The following is a 13744-nucleotide window of genomic DNA, read 5'->3' as shown; positions in this document are numbered from 1 at the left end:
AGGCAGGCCCAGCTCAGTTTGTTCTTTCTGAAGCCGTTGTTTCTTTTGCCAGCTATGGGAGAAAGCGTTCACAAGCGTTCGACACAAACCCATGGCCCGGGCAGTGCGTTCTTTTTCTGCATTCATGGAGTTAGTGACGGCTAAATGGAGGTTGTGGCCGAAGCATGGTAGCCATCCCCATCCAAGTTTTCTCACCGCAGCCACAATGTTTGCTCCGTTATCACTAGTTACACAAGCCAACCTCTTCTCATCCAGAGACCATTCTTCAAGAGCCGATCGCAGAGCCTCGGAGAGGTTATCACTTGTGTGACTTTCTGGCATAAAGGATGTCTCCAAACACCTTGACTTCAGCTCCCAGTTGGTGTTCAGGTAATGAATTGTCACGCTCATATAGGGCATCATATTAATGCTTGACCACATATCTGTTGTGATAGAAAAATGGTCAGCGTCCTTTAACTCGCGTGCCAAACTGTCCTTCATTTTCATATACTTCTCTGGTACTGCCTTTTTTGAAAAGTATTTTCTGTCAGGGGGGACATATTGTTTGTCGAAGGCCTGTAGCATCGCCTTAAAGGCTGGCTTCTCGACTAAGTTAAATGGCAACTTTTCCTCCACTAGGAGACGAGTCACACTATCCGTCAGGGTTCGCCACTGATGGCTGTCGGGTTGGTACTTAGTCCCTTTAGCAAACGAGTCTGCGATGCACAGCTGTCGTCCCTGGCCTGAGGTTGTGGGCCGATCTTCAGACGAAGCACTTGTGGTGCTCCCAAGGGCAGCAAATGTTGCCGGATGATGGATTCGAAGATGCGTCCTCAGGTTGGACGTATTTGAACGTGATACCGGAATCTTTTTGTAGCAAATTCTACAAATGGGCTCATTAAAATTGCCTGGAAGTCCTTTTTCATCAGGTTCAAAGCCAAAATGTGCCCATATTGGCGACGTGACATTTGGCTTTGCCACCAAGTTAGCCCTCTCTGCCATGTTTCGATGGAATAGTAGCTTAAATGCGCAATTGTCGGCTGCGCAACCACGTGAGAGAATTGTGTTAAGCAGAATAAGCACGTGCAATTAAAAACTGAGGTCCTGCTTTTTTGGCTTTCTCATGAGTCATCCGCCTGTATTTTATGCTTTAGTAAAATTAAATGAAATTCAATATATAGGCTACAAGACATTACACAGGTACTCTAGGCCTAATAGTCAATACAAATGGAATGCTATTAGCCTATTAGAGGTGCAGATACATTTTTTAATCTAGATTAATCTTGGAATTAATCTAGATTAAAATGGCTCATTTGACTTCTGCCGAAGGTATTCAGATGTGCAGGCCAAGGTTTTTTTTTTTTTTTTTTTGTGCGGTGATGACGGTTACAGGTTTAGACCCGCGGTAGGCGTCACGTGACCGCGGTATTGCGGTAATGCGGTAACCGTCCCAGGCCTACAATGAATATATAGTTATCATTTGAAAGACCTTTACTCACAGTGATTAGGCTAAGCCTACATGTTTTTTTGTGGAGGAAAATTATTGAATCCCCTGTTGATGTCTTCAGCGCATTCCTGTGCTCACTGATGGTGCGTCATTATTCACTTATTATTCTCATTATAAACATGTTCAAAACTTTTCCACACCTCAGACTTTGCTTTAGTTGCTGGTGCAACCAAAACGTAATCACCAGCAAGATGAGGCAAGCCTCCGTTACACCTAGCATTCATTGTCACATCTTTCTCGCGCTAATCGAAACACATCACATGAGCGCTTGTTTACCTCACTAACCGGAGCGCGAGCCCGGCCCAAGCCCACGTAAGATGATATAAATTAAGCCTGAACCCAACTGAACCCGTCTGGTCTTACGTTGAGTGATGCTGAAACAACCAAGTTTAGTTTTTCAACCAAAAAAAACCTCTTCCTGTGAAACAGTCTTCATGAAGAATGATCTCTTGATCCTGGATCCTGGCTGCCATCCACTTGCAGATGATTTGGATGATATGTGTTTGTGTCTAAAGGGTAATGAATCAACGTTACAAAAATACTGATAGCAGCACTATTGATCCTGTAGCTTATATAATTTTTTCAGTACTGAACAAGTAAGGAACCAAATTAGTACCAGTTCTTAAAACCCATCTCTACTTGTAATAGTTGTCTTGTTCCTGCTGCCTTTTTACCTGATGATAAATGTGTTAATTTTACAGCAATAAATAATACATTTAAACTACTAGGTGGTAAGAAATTCATATATTTTCTTTATAAGCAACTCACAGAAATAATTTAACCATTTGTTTTAACTTAAGTTTTAACTAAAGTAATAGATCTATTTGAGAATTTGAGCATTAAAAAGAAAGCATGTGAAAAACAAAATGAACACCAATAATGAGCGATGACAGAATTTACAGGCCTGTCACTTGAGGGAGAAAAGGGGAAATTACTTGCCGTGTTTCCACTGGCGAGCTTAAACCAGGTGTGCTAGTGCGTGCCAGCGCCAGTCGCGTTTCCACTGTCACTTCCGGGGCTTGATCGTGCCTCGTCGGGGCTTCCTCGGAGCCAACGGCAAGGGTTTTTTGCCCGACGAAAACATTGGGCCGAAGCGGGCCAGCTGGGGCTAAAGGAGTGGTCATGAACAAAGGTGGAGTTTCTCTGAGTCTGGAGAGCGTCAGCGCTGAGGATCATTTTAGAAAGATAACAGCTATAACACCAGCATTAAAGACTTTTTTTTCAATAAGTTGAGCTCAAAACTCTCTTTCAGTCAGCAGCGAGTGTTTGAAATAACTTGATCCGATGTGGATTATAATCACTAAAGAAGGCAGAAATATTTATAAGCGATGTAAAAGACTGTGCACGCTAAACATTAACGTTACCATAGTAAACATGGTAAATGCAACCAGGAGAAATCGGACGTCAGCTTCTTATTCTCTATCACAATTGTGTATTTATTAAGTAACATATTTTATCTGTCATAAGTCCCGTCTCGAGAGTTTAGCTCCACATAGCATATGTCATCAAAAATATAGTAATGTTTTTGTTCGGGAGCTTTTATTAAAATAGATGTAGCGCTCCCCTCAGACGGGATATTATTGAGGGCAGGGCTTTTGGGTTCTTTTAATGTATTTATTAAATGTGTTTTAACCCTGATTAACTCAGTTTTAAATGTTATCTTGGATCTCTCTTTTACAGTACACACCAGAAATGTTTTTATAACTAACTTATGAATTCACAGTTCTTAAGTTATAGTTTTAATAAAGATTTTAACCCGGGTGTCTGTATATGCCTCTCCTCGAACAAAATGATAACCTCTTTCCAGATAAGTAATAAAGTAACACAACACAAGGTTTTACGAAAATATATCTCAATTATTTACTCAAAGAAATTATTATCTCCAATGAAATAAGAAAATGAAATAAGGATATGATTGTTATTTTTTTAAACCTTCAACATAACATGTCCCACTTTTTAAAAGGAAAATACTGTCAAAACTGTACTATATATATAAATGCACAGAGAACAATTTAAACCCTATTAATCTTCAATTGGATCAATTCAGAAAACTTCGATGAATAACTTCAAAATCACTTAAAACAACATAATTTGTGGGCCCACACAAACCTTAATGCAATCTAAAGCCGGCAAGCAAAATACTTATAAAACAAAATACCGTAGCAGGCCTGATGCGATGCTTGTGTTCGCTGTGGCCCAAAAGTAATGGCCGTTTCGCTCGTCAACGAGCAAACAAAAGGAAAAATACCTGGCGATAACGTTTCTGTCCAGTCCTTCTCCAACAATCACATGAGCAGGCTCCACATCCGATCAGCATTTCAGCACGAACTCCATTGGTTTCTCTTGTCTCCTCACAGTTTCGGTAAAACCCACGAGAGAAATCCTTGTATATCCAAGATCAGTCTGAGTCTCGTCCGTCTTCAGGTCGAAAACAGCAGATAAACCCCTCAAACAGTTCAACTGAGCTAGTCAAACTTTAGCTAGAAAATGTCATTCACTTGTAATGAACGGACTCCAGCCTAAACTTAAATTTATCTAAGCGTTAATATTAGCGGTAACACAAAAATAAACAGTCACTGAACTTCGTGCAGAAATTCCTCCCGTTTCCCAATATGCAGCTTGTCACTCGTCTCACCGGTTGTTGTGTAAACAATCATAAGACACAATCTACACACTGGTTTGTGCACTACTAATTTACAAATCAATTCAGGAAATCTCTGTGTCTCGCACACTTTTTTTCTTTCCTCTCCCTGTCCGTGCTCAAAACAAACCCGCGAGCTCTCACTCTCCGCCCTATCGGTATTAACCACATAAATCCTGGTTTGGACAGTTTTCAGAATTACATTATCTTTTACCATGAAGCAATAAACATAATTTTTAAACGGCTTTTAACATTTTTATAACAACTTTTTAAATGAATGTCCACCTTTTTAATCACACTATTTATATGCTCTGATAATTAAACGTAGGCCTACTAAAATCATCACTTATCACCTCATGATTTTTTAACCGGGTTACATAGAGATATTATCATTCATTCTAAATGTGACGTACAGGCTACTGTGACTACAAATAAACCGAATCAGACTCGACTGAATAAGCAGGCTATTTTCATAAGTGTTAAAAAAGAATAAATAAAATAGAAATAAGTGTATTTATGTATGATTAATTTTGAGTCCTGATAAATTAATTACAACCCGAATTCCGGAAAAGTTGGGACGTTTTTTAAATTTTAATAAAATGAAAACTAAAGGAATTTCAAATCACATGAGCCAATATTTTATTCACAATAGAACATAGATAACGTAGCAAATGTTTAAACTGAGAAATTTTACACTTTTATCCACTTAATTAGCTCATTTAAAATTTAATGCCTGCTACAGGTCTCAAAAAAGTTGGCACGGGGGCAACAAATGGCTAAAAAAGCAAGCAGTTTTGAAAAGATTCAGCTGGGAGAACATCTAGTGATTAAGTTAATTGATATCAGGTCTGTAACATGATTAGCTATAAAAGCTTTGTCTTAGAGAAGCAGAGTCTCTCAGAAGTAAAGATGGGCAGAGGCTCTCCAATCTGTGAAAGACTGCGTAAAAAAATTGTGGAAAACTTTAAAAACAATGTTCCTCAACGTCAAATTGCAAAGGCTTTGCAAATCTCATCATCTACAGTGCATAACATCATCAAAAGATTCAGAGAAACTGGAGAAATCTCTGTGCGTAAGGGACAAGGCCGGAGACCTTTATTGGATGCCCGTGGTCTTCGGGCTCTCAGACGACACCGCATCACTCATCGGCATGATTGTGTCAATGACATTTCTAAATGGGCCCAGGAATACTTTCAGAAACCACTGTCGGTAAACACAATCCGCCGTGCCATCAGCAGATGCCAACTAAAGCTCTATCATGCAAAAAGGAAGCCATATGTGAACATGGTCCAGAAGCGCCGTCGTGTCCTGTGGGCCAAGACTCATTTAAAATGGACTATTTCAAAGTGGAATAGTGTTTTATGGTCAGACGAGTCCAAATTTGACATTCTTGTTGGAAATCACGGACGCCGTGTCCTCCGGGCTAAAGAGGAGGGAGACCTTCCAGCATGTTATCAGCGTTCAGTTCAAAAGCCAGCATCTCTGATGGTATGGGGGTGCATAAGTGCATACGGTATGGGCAGCTTGCATGTTTTGGAAGGCTCTGTGAATGCTGAAAGGTATATAAAGGTTTTAGAGCAACATATGCTTCCCTCCAAACAACGTCTATTTCAGGGAAGGCCTTGTTTATTTCAGCAGGACAATGCAAAACCACATACTGCAGCTATAACAACAGCATGGCTTCGTCGTAGAAGAGTCCGGGTGCTAACCTGGCCTGCCTGCAGTCCAGATCTTTCACCTATAGAGAACATTTGGCGCATCATTAAACGAAAAATACGTCAAAGACGACCACGAACTCTTCAGCAGCTGGAAATCTATATAAGGCAAGAATGGGACCAAATTCCAACAGCAAAACTCCAGCAACTCATAGCCTCAATGCCCAGGCGTCTTCAAACTGTTTTGAAAAGAAAAGGAGATGCTACACCATGGTAAACATGCCCCGTCCCAATTATTTTGAGACCTGTAGCAGAAATCAAAATTCAAATGAGCTCATTTTGTGCATAAAATTGTAAACTTTCTCAGTTTAAACATTTGCTATGTTATCTATGTTCTATTGTGAATAAAATATTGGCTCATGTGATTTGAAAGTCTTTTAGTTTTCATTTTATTAAAATTTAAAAAACGTCCCAACTTTTCCGGAATTCGGGTTGTATGATCAATATATCACTATATTCTATAGTAAAACATCAATGCTTTTGAATTTGAATATTTAACAAAGCATGCAAACAAACGGCCGCTTTTATCATGTTCGTTTGAGATTGCGCTAGTTCCAGTGACTTATTAGGGGCCAAGCACCGAAGGTACGTAAGCACCTAATGTATCCGTTAGTGTAATTTTTTTTCTTCCGCCGCAAGTCTATGGCAGCCCAGAGAACCGATTGCGGGAAAGTTGTATAATTTGGCACACTGATAGAGGACAGGCCCAACATTAACTTGAGCAAATTTGAAGTCTCTAACTCCAACTCTCTAGTGCCACCACTTGTCCAAAGTTTCAATATTTCTATGCTAATAACTTTTGAACCATAAGCCAGAAAATTAAATAGATTTTTTCCTCTGAATCCTTGGCTCATGCCAAGTCGAATGACACGTGAACAAATTTGATGAAAAGCACGCAAACCAACATTTGAATAAATTAGACTATTGAAATGAAAATGATCTCCCTATATTTTTTGGGTCATGCCGAGAGCATCGATACCAAATATGTGAATTGGCCATACTTCCTGTCCGCCATTTTGATTGTTGAAAACTTACTTTTTCGAACTCCTAGACCCGTTAGTCCGATTTTCACCAAATTTGACGTGGATCATCTTCAGACCATGCTGGCAAAATGTATGGATTTCATGTCCATATATGAAACGGAAAGGGTGCCAAAATGCATTTGAGGCTGTATCTCTGCAATGCTTTGACATTTGCACCAAACTTTGTATGTGTCATCGTCACCTCACACTGACCATGCCACATAAATTTGGTAACAACACCACCTATTGGTCAAGAGTAATAAACCATTCATTAACCATGAATAATTACACTTTTAAAAATGCTAATAACTTTTTAATGCATTAGCCTATTAAAATGCAATGAAACTGGTCTCAATATATTCCCTGGTTTATGCCGACAACATAGATACCAAATATGCCAGATTAAGCCGAATTTCCGGTCCGCCATTTTGATTTGTTGAAAACCTACTTTTTCGAACTCCTCATCAACCGTAGGTCCGATTTTCACCAAATTTGAATCAAATGATCTTCAGACTGTGCTGACAACATGTTATGGATTTTGCGTCAATAGACAAAACCATTTTCGCATACCAAAGCGACGAATTTGAGGGACAATGCCAAAATGACACTTGAGGCTGTATCTCTGCAATGATTTGGCATATTGACACCAAACTTTGTGTGTGTCATTGACAATTAACACAAGAGTACGATAACAGCGCCACCTATTGGTCAAACCTATTGGTTAGCTACTCAACTTTCCGCTGGAGTGCTTGGCCCCATAATTGCTGCTTGCAGCTATATTTTCTTATTAGTTTTCTGATAACTTTTGTTTGTTGGTGAAATGATGAGGTTACGTGACGTTGTTCTGAGAGGTGTGTAAAGGGCGTGTTTTAGTGACGCGCAGCGGTGCTTCAGGCTCGACTGTGGAACTTAAGGCCTCGGTGCTACTGGCCCGAGGCTATTAGCCCCGCCTGGCCCATTTTAAGGCCTGGCTCGAAATGGCCCAAAAGTGGAAATGCGGCTACTAATCCCACATACACTGAACATGATTTCGGCAGCCTCGGTCTAATAAATGTTAAACTTTATTTAGTATAAAACTTTATTTAGTAAATTTCCCAAATAATAGGCTATTCAAATGGTATCTTAATACATGTAGTGCAATAATATGAAAAGTTAAAAGCTGACCACATCGCTACAATGTTCCCAATGGGACTAACTAGCGACATCTTTTGAGGACGTGCCCACAATGTTTCTATAGGACGTTAGCCGAGATTCCAAAAAATTTAACTTTACCACGGCGTCCTCACAATGTCGCGCTGACCAAATGACGATGAACTTGTGACATCCTCACACCGTTCTGTGTTTTCTGGGCTGTTATTTGACAGATTATTTACAGCACAAACTGCAGTGACCGCACAATAAGTGGCTGTGCCCAGTATAATTAATATTTAATGCATAGCATGCCAATTAAAGAGTACACCCCCCCCCCCCCCCCCAAAAAAAAATTCAAATAATTTAGTCCCCATTATAATATCCATACCTGACATACTTGTGGTTTTGATTGCCATTATTCTTCAAAGTATCTTCTTTTGAGTTCTGCAGAGAAACAAATGTCAGAGGTTTGGTAAGAAATCTGGTTAACTATACATTGAAGTAAATTAATAAACTCTTTTCACCAGTCATTGGCTATGCCAATAAATACCAGTTAACCCTGCAATAAAATGCTTGAAAAATACACATTCAGTAGATCCAAAGCTTGCTGTTGATCAGGTCTACAGTAAATATTCCCTGCAGTTAATGCAAAAAATAACTTGAAGGTGGTCTATGCAGACGCTTTACTTGAACTTTACTCCTGTGTGTCTCTACATCTTGAGTGAAAAAGCAATGAACTGTAATGCAATCTTGCAGATGATGGATTGCAAATGAAATGATTTTTGGTGACATCTTATTTTGAAACATATTTTGGGTAAATTTAAATTTTTAAAAAAACTTAACAATACACTGTGGGCAAATTCACCACCCTTTCGTTATGTTCATGGATGAAAACATCCACTAAATTAAACTGCTGTAAAAATTTATCAGATAAATATTTTTTTCTATTTTTTCTGCATAAATCTATTAATCAACCTCAGTCCTTATCAAAACTACCAAATGTTTAAAAAAAAAATCCAAGATTTTAACTCTTTAATTACAAAGTTCATAAATGATGTCACTGATTTGGGAAAAAAAAAAACACAAAATGACATTTTCAATATAAAAAGAAATTGTGGACTGGATACTTTTTTTAACCTTTTTATAACAGTCCTGGGCATGTCAAAGATTAGTAACAACATTGGCTTTGATGTAGTGTTGGGCGATATGGTCATTTTTCAAATCGTCATATCGTCAGCCCATGAGATCGACGATACACAATATTATCGAGCATGGGTGGAGCAAGAGAGAGACTCTTTGTTCTTGTAATAGCAGAACTATTTGGTGTTTTAAACTGCGCAGGTGCGCGAGAGAGAGAGCCTATGGAGTCACCAATAATAAAATAAATTACTTTCAAACATACTGACTGATTTAACTAACGTTAAATTTAAAAATACTGTATTTAAAACCGCTAGTTCATACATAGTCGGACGCAACTGTCATATCGCACGTCCGCATCTGCGCAGGGAAGTTATCAGTCTAAATGTTCTGTAAAATCAGTCAACGGTGAAAATCAATAGCAGATTTCATTTAAAGTCCAACAGTTAAACACTAATATTGGGCATAAAGGAACATTAAAATATAAAGTATTTAAAACAGGTAAGTTGATTTATTTGTAGTAAAGTTAAATTGAACTGATGCATCAGTCATACAGCACTCCGGGCCGCGTGCCTCATGACAAGTCTGACGCACCGCCACAGAAACAAGAATGAGATGCATTCTAACATAACTGTGGCAATAAACTCAGTTAGTGAGGGCTCGTTTAATATATTGCGCATACAGTATATAGGCTGTTTAGATTACTTGTTAAAGTGCAATGAAATACCTTATAACTGCAGACGATGTACGTCTGTTTGTGGATGGAGACTTTGTAACCGCCAAAACTATGTATTTTGCATGCATCACATTATAGTGCGGTGCATGAAAATAATAAGGCGGCAGATTGAACTTATTATCCATAGTGGTTCTCACGTAGTCCTTCTACGTCATCACCACATAGTGTGTTTTATAAGTTAAGTGATCAGTCTTTAAGAAAAGGACTACGTGAGATGGATGATAAATTCGCTCTGCCGCCTTGTTAATTATTTTGTCTTTACTTTATTTGTGACACCAAGAAAGAGTTAATCTCTCATGTATGATAAGAGCGCATTGGCGTATAACAGCCATTAAATGTGTGGGACACCAACTCGTTGTTTTCTCTTTCATTTCATGGATTTAACGAATTATCTGAGTCAAAGCGTTACAACTTCACTGACTACATGCTCTAATCCTCCTGCGCGTGCGAGGTGTGTGTGTGAAATGCGGGCAATGAAATTAAGTGAAATAGCTGGGCAGTTTAAAAGCCGAATTATAATAAGCAGCCTAATAAAAATAAAAATAATAGTTATTATTATTTTAATCTAATACATTAATAGGAAAATGAGCCTAATATCGTCTTGATTATCGACAGAGAATTCGATATCTCTGATGATCGTCGATACACGATACTATCGTCTATCGGCACAACCCTACTTTGATGCACTGTTAGTTTTTGTGCAGCATTAGATTTTAATTTGTTCTCCCTCATTTGTTGTTCGTGGCTGTTTTTACCCCATTGACTTCCATTATAACAACATTTTTTGATTGCAAAGCCATGACACCATAAAATCATGCATTCTTGATTGTTTGTGGTTTTCCCTTTTGGGAAGAGGTCAAAATTGTTATTTATACAGATGATCACTTGGTGGGACCATTAACCCTTTAGATAGGCCTGTGCAAAAAAATGCTTAGTTTCTGGCTTGTATATGGAGTTATATGGAGTATAACAGCAAATTTATAGTGTGTGTGTGTGTGTGTGTGTGTGTGTGTGTGAGAGAGAGAGAGAGAGAGAGAAAGAGAGAGTGTGAGAGAGACACCTTTGTGCACTTACCTTGATGTGTATGTATCTGACAAAATCCAAATATGCACCTCAGGTCTGAGAACTACATGGAGTAAACAATAAAAAAAAGAAATGTTTATGCACCTGTCACCTTTTGATGGTGAAAGGTATGGATGGCCTATATGTGAAATGTAGAGGTCGACCGATTTATTGGTTTTGCCAAAAAAAATCGGCACCGATAGTTGATTGCTGGAACAATCGGTTATCGGCAGAAATCCATGCCGATAGTTTTCCGCGTTCCGTTCATTGCTGGAGCGGTTGATAGTTTCCCAGGTTAAGTCCGTTGATAGAGTGGCTGAGAAGGCTCTGTTTTCATCATACAGTGCGAGAGCAACCCCTAGTGGCTGAAATCACTGACAGCACGTGCTGTGTGTTTAGACACTTGCCGCTGAACAGAGCGAGAAACTTCTGACAGAAAATACTGCCTCGCCTCAGAGCGCCATTCATATAGTTTAAAATTAAATTACATTATATTCAGAATAATTGTTAAAGTATTCTGAATGGTATATTGAGCATTTCCATCGAAACGTTTGTCTTTCTGTGGCTCTATTAAAGTCTGTATGCTTCATTTATAGAACTATAATATAGATCACTCATTCCGTTTGCTCCGTTTTTTTAAACACTGAACTTCAAACTTATCTTTGGGTCATTGTTCAATTTAATAAATATTAACCGAATAAATATACCGTTTAAGTGCTCCGTTTGAGTTGAACACGATGTGTCCGGAGTGTGTGTGACACTGGTGAGTTCTCCTGGACTCAGCGCTGCTCTTTTATATTGATTAGATAATCACTTGAGTGTTCAAAAACAGAAGCAGTTCAAGTGTACTGGGATAATTGTAGGGCCCTATGAATTCCGTGATGCAGAAAACGCGGACGGAGTGGCGGAATCCATTCAAAAAACGGAATTCACAGTTTAGCTTGAGGTGATTTCAGCATCTGCCATCTCACTAAAGCCCCTTTCACATTGCACGTCGGACCCGGCAAATGGCCAGAACATTGCTGGGTCGCCTTCTGTGTGAAAGCAAACACGTCCCGGGGCTGAACCCCGGGTCGGATACCTAGTAACATTGCCGGGTTCAATCTCGGGACGAGTGCTGTGTGAACAAAAGCCAGATCTAATGCCGTGTCGTAGTGATGACGCACGTTATCACACGACTCTTTTACCGGCTGTTTTGAAGGAAGATCAATGTTCGCGACAAAAAAAAATGTGCAAACTGTAATAAAGCAGAGATCAGTTCGTTCCTCACTTTCAGCGTTGACGGCGATGTCTTTCGTCAGCTTCAGTGAAAGTATAACGTGCCTAACGTTTTCGACTCGTACATTACACGTCACGCCCTGATTTCACATGTCGTTACGGGACCTTTACGGGTTGTGTGTTAAAGAACGCACATATCCCGGGTAATCACTGGCAGTGTGAAAGTGCAAAGTCTAGCGACCCGGTAACAATTGCCGGAACATTTTACCTGTGTATTTGCTGGAATCGCAGTGTGAAAGGGGCTGAAATGAGGACAAAACACATGAAAAACATCTCACTTGAAGTGAAGAGTCACATCATGAGCATCTGACCGTTTGATTTGAGCAAATCTCAAAATCCAGTCTTGATAATGAAACTTACATTTTAATATGGACAGTCACGGAATTTGTCAACGTTAGCATAAATTAATCAAATCAAATCTCCGTATTGAGAATGAGGAGTTATCGTCATAGCACAGAGCCCCTTCCCTCGATATCACAGTCTCCGCCATGTTGGCAGGACACCAGCAGCGAAACAGGATTGTTTACATGTGTTGTTAACTTAGTAGTAGAGGAGTTTTTGCAATTCCGCACTGTTTTACCATGCCTGGAAGTTACTGCTGCGTTAAAACTGCTCCAGTACCTCACACGATACATATGGAAAACATAGGAACAATGGAATACATTTTTTTTTTTTTAAGGTTACACCAAGCGCAAAACAGCGGTATTTGGAGAAGCTCTCAGGCATCCAAAATATCCTGCAGCTGAATGGCACAGAGACCTGGACCATTTACCTCCACACACATATATGGACATTGTGAATTCTCTTGTTTTTGGTGTACCTCTTCCCAACTGGGAAAACCACCAACAATCAAGAATCTCTCACACACACACAAACACTATAATTTGCTGTTATACTCCATATAACTCCATATATAAGCCAGAAACTAAGCCTTTTTTTGCACAGGCCTATCTAAAGGGTTAATGGTCCCACCTAGTGATCAACTGTAAAAAAAAAAAAAAAAAAAATTTTTACCTCTTCCCAACAGGGAAAACCACCAACAATCAAGAATGAATGATTTTATGGTGTCATGGCTTTGCAATCAAAAAATGTCGTTATAATGGAAGTCAATGGGGCAAAAACAGCCACAAACAATAAATGAGGCAGAAAAAATTTAAATCTAATGCTGCACAAAAACTAACAATGCATCAAAGCCAATATTGTTACTAACCTTTGGCATGCCCAAGACTGTGATTAGTTTAAAAAAAAAAACTTTTATATTGAAAATAAGTCATTTTGTTTTGTTTTCCCCCAAATCAGTGACATCATTTATGAACTTGCCAATTAATGAGTTAAAATCTTGGATTTTTTTTTTTTTTTTTTTTACATTTGGTAGTTTTGATCAGGACTGAGGTTAATTTAATAGATTTATGCAAAAAACTTTATCTGATACATTTTTACAGTTTTAAATTGAGTGGATGTTTTCATAACGTAAAGACATAGTTTTTTTTTAATCAGGTCAATAAATACCGGTAATATTCTCATCCTCACAGTCGT

At 38.9% G+C, this 13744-nt stretch overlaps 1 protein-coding gene across 1 annotated transcript in view; it reads left to right on the top strand.

The window, feature by feature from the left end:
• Positions 1-13744, top strand: part of LOC132094842 (gastrula zinc finger protein XlCGF8.2DB-like) — a 120758-nt gene that overhangs the window by 100558 nt on the left and 6456 nt on the right. The window lies entirely within an intron of this gene.

The sequence above is a fragment of the Carassius carassius genome, chromosome 1, assembly GCF_963082965.1.
Source record: "Carassius carassius chromosome 1, fCarCar2.1, whole genome shotgun sequence".
NCBI lineage: Eukaryota > Metazoa > Chordata > Actinopteri > Cypriniformes > Cyprinidae > Carassius > Carassius carassius.
The sequence above is the reverse complement of the archived record's forward strand: the minus strand, read 5'-3'. Positions and strand labels throughout refer to the sequence as shown.